This window comes from Capricornis sumatraensis, chromosome 8 (assembly GCF_032405125.1).
Source record: "Capricornis sumatraensis isolate serow.1 chromosome 8, serow.2, whole genome shotgun sequence".
NCBI classification, from domain to species: Eukaryota; Metazoa; Chordata; class Mammalia; order Artiodactyla; family Bovidae; genus Capricornis; species Capricornis sumatraensis.
The window spans coordinates 23,884,376-23,888,586 of record NC_091076.1 but is presented as its reverse complement, the minus strand read 5'-3'; the positions used below and the strand labels follow the sequence as shown (position 1 = coordinate 23,888,586).

The following is a 4,211-nucleotide window of genomic DNA, read 5'->3' as shown; positions in this document are numbered from 1 at the left end:
CACCTGCACCCATTAGAATAGCTCTTACTGGGGAAAAAAGCAAAATAGAAAAGAGATGTGGAAAACTTGGAAGCATTGTGCACCATTGGTAGGAATTGCAAAATGGTACACTCTCTGTGGAAAGTAGTATGGTGATTTCTCAGTAAATTTGGAAATAAAATTACCCTATGATTCACTAATTTTACTTCTGAGTATACATCCAAGAGTCCTGAATATTCATACTTATAGTGTGTTCATGGCAGAATTATTCACAATAGGTAGGAGGTGGAAGCTATTTTTGCCCATTAATGACAAATAGATAATCAAAATGTGGAGCATACATACATATTGAAAATAAATAAATGCTTTTACATAATTATATTTTAGTCTAAGATTTAATGAAGTAGAGACAGTGAGGAGAAGAAGGAAGGAGGGGAAAGTCTCCAGTCTAATTGCTCACCCTGTTCTACAGACATCCCACATGGGGAGAAGGTCTCAAAGGAACTCTCAAAACATCTATTCACTCTTCAGGGAACGAATGCCACTCCTTTTCCCAAGGAACACAGGCACTGTTGGTCTGGATTTTCAGGTCTTAGTGACTTAATCTAAGAGGTGCTTTCAGCTTCTCTGGTTTCAGAGCCTGACTTTCTGTTCCAGGCTCTGAAGGAAAGAAAGGAAAGAAAGCAGGAGGGTGGATGTGGAGCCCAGATTCCAGCCCATGTTGCCTCTTTCCCTTCCATCTGTAGGTGCCTTCATTCTGGAACGCTCTATCCTCATCTGATGGGTTATACACACCATAGGGATGTGAGAGAAGATGGAAATTGGCTCTATTGGAGTTTGGACTAAACATTGACTTAGCTGACTCCATAGGTTTTCTTAAGCTTTTCCCTAGTTAATGACGCTGAGTCTTAAAAACCTTCATCGGGATGGCATACATTGTCATATTGCAGACATAATTTCTATTGAGAGACTGACTGTGACATTGAGAGGAGATAGTTGTTTTTTATTGTTGCTAACTGCCTGTTGCTTTTTCCTGAATTAAGTATTATCATTTCCATTGTGTTTCACTGTATTTCCACTTAGTTGTTGATTTTTCGAGTTGACGATGGAGAAAGCATTTTTGTGAATCGATGACATCAATAGATGATTCCAAAGTGTTGCAGGGGCAGATCAGCCTAAGTCAAATACTGTGTGCAGTAAAGGAGCATTGAAATCAGAATTCAGTACCTTGAGGGAATTTTCTAATGAGGATAGGAATTTGCAGCATTATATTAGGGGTTTTATATATATTAAAGCATTATTCCTCATTAGAATCAAGTTCAGTTGCTCAGTCATGTCTGACTCTTTGCGACCCAATGGACTGCAGCACGCCAGGCTTCCTTGTCCATCACCAAATCCTGGAGTTTGCTCAAACTCATGTCCATCGAGCTGGTGGTGCCATCCAACCATCTCATCCTCTGTCATCCCCTTCTCCTCCTGCCTTCAATCTTTCCCAGCATCAGAGTCAGTTCTTCATATCATGGGGCCAAAGTAGAATCATATTATTAAATCTTAGAATCATAAGATATTATTAAACTATTAACCCAGATACTGAGGATATATGGAGATTTGTTATTTATTTATTTATTTTTTAATTTTTATTTTTACTTTATTTTACTTTACAATACTGTATTGGTTTTGCCATACATTGACAAGAATCTGCCACGAGTGTAGAAAATCACTGAGTGGAAATTAGATTGGGCATTTAAATTCAGATAAATCTGAGGCAGGATTTATCTCGTACCCTCTGCTCTATTTCTCCTGTGCTAGCTATTATCCTTCAGCAGATACAGATGAATAATGGCTGAATGTCACTCATTAATTAGTAAGGACTGGACTGACTCCCATCTTGAAGTTTTTTATGTATAATACATAGATATTATCCCTTTCCCGTGGGTCTTGTGCAGGTATTACTGTTTTGGGGAAAGCCCATCTCAGTGAGACCACTGTCTGACCTTCCAGGTGTGACTAGGTGTGAGGATGAGGAATCACACTCCAGTAACCGAGTTCCTCCTCATGGGAATCCCTCACACACAGGGGCTGGGACACGTGCTCTTTGTCTTCTTCCTCGCCTTCTACCTGCTCACTCTAGTGGGGAACCTGCTCATTCTCCTGGCCACCCTCACTTCCTCCAACCTCCACACCCCCATGTATTTCTTCCTGGGCAACTTGTCAGTGTTTGACATCTTTTTCCCTTCCGTGAGTTCCCCCAAAATGATGCTCTACCTTCTGGGGCAAAGCCGGACCATCTCTTACCAGGGCTGCGCCTGCCAGCTCTTCTTTTATCACTTCCTGGGCTGCACAGAGTGTTTCCTGTACACTGTGATGGCCTATGACCGCTTTGCCGCCATCTGTCACCCCTTGCGGTACACGGCCATGTGTACACGGTTCACGGTACATGAACCCCAGGGTGTGTGCCATCTTGACTCTGAGCACCTGGATGGGGAGCAGTGTGCATGCGTCTGTCCTCACATTCCTTGTGTTTAAGTTACCCTACTGTGGCCCCAATGAGGTGGGCAATTTCTTCTGTGACATCCCGGTTGTGCTGTCCCTGGCCTGTGCAGACACCTCTCTAGCTCACAGGGTGAGTGTCACCAACGTAGGTGTTGTGGCACTCCTGTGTTTCCTTCTTGTCCTCACTTCTTATACTCGCATCGTTATCTCTATATTGAGAATCAGCTCCTCAGAAGGCAGGCACAGAGCCTTCTCCACCTGCAGTGCCCACCTGACTTCTGTCCTGCTCTTCTATGGACCCGTGGTCCTCATTTATCTCCGGCCTGCCTCCAGCCCATGGTTGGATTCTGTGGTTCAGGTATTAAATAATATTGTTACCCCATCCTTAAATCCTTTGATATATAGCTTGAGAAACAAGGATGTGAAGTTGGCTCTGAGAAAAGCACTAATCCAGGGAGTACACATCTGTGGAGTGTAAGCTTTTCTGTCACTACCTGTGATTATAAATTTGCCTTGTATTTATCAGGGATGACTAGTCTCTTAGCATTGCTGTGACTGCTAAACAATTTGAATGGATTTTTTTTTTGTGATTAGCATGTATATATTTATATAATTTTTATTGAGCAAAATCTTTTATAGCACTTACCATGGGCCAAGCACTATTCTATGCACTTTATAAGTACTGACATATGTTATTATGATAATTATCACATGGAGTAGATATTATCATCCCAATTTACAGAGGAGGATATTAAGGCACCGGAAGGTTAAGAAACTTTTGCAGTGTCACAGAGATAGAAGGTTGCTGAGGTAGGACTGTGACTGCTAGAGTTTTAACTTTGTGCTAATAATGCTTCCTCTGTATTGTCAGAAACATGTGTGTGGGTATCCTGTCATGTCTGACTCTTTGTGACCCCATGGACTGTAGCCTGCCAGGCTTTTCTATCCATGGAAGTTTCCAGGAAAGAATGCTGGAGTGGGTTTCAGTTTCCTACTCCAGGGGATCTTCCCTACCCAGGGATTGATCCCGGGTCCGTTGCATCTCTTGCATTGGCAGGAGGATTCTTTACCACTGTGCCACCTGGAAAGCTTTGTATTGTCAGAAGTATAGCACAAATGCCCACTTTTCCAGGAACTTCTTTTCAACTTACATGGAGTATTCTCCAATTTTCCAGAAAAAAAAAATCTGTAATCTATTCAGTTTGTTCCATTCCATTAATTTCCATTGCTTTTTTTCTATGTTGTGAGGAGTGTTATATACCTGAGTCTGATATAAAGAATTTCGGTTACATTTCAGAAACCAGATGATATCCACATATCTACTAGTACATGTTTCATAGATCCTCTAGTCTCAGGGCAGTTATCTGTTCTTAACAACAGTAGTTTTAATTCTGTAACAGTGATTGCAGATTTTCTTCCATTAAATCAGAGACTGAGTTTGAGTTCCAAAATTCCTAGCACTTTAGAAATAATAATCTTCATTTTCCTCATGTAAATAAATAGGTTTGAAGAAAATAGGAAATCTGTAAAAAACTAAAGTGACTAGAAATTACAAATTAATCATATCACACAAATGATAATCACCATTAACTTTCTGACAGTTCTCTCTCTCATTAATGACTAAATTGAAACTAAAATTTCTGACTTTCTGTTTATAATCATGTAATCTAAATGTACATCATGGATATATATATCTATATATGCATATTTATACAGTAGTAGTTTTATATATATACATA

General features: G+C 40.4%; 1 pseudogene; it reads left to right on the top strand.

Moving 5' to 3' along the window:
• The first annotated feature begins 1,998 nt into the window (after window positions 1–1,998).
• On the top strand, window positions 1,999–2,950 carry LOC138084041 (putative olfactory receptor 10D4; annotated as a pseudogene).
• Window positions 2,951–4,211: the final 1,261 nt, after the last annotated feature.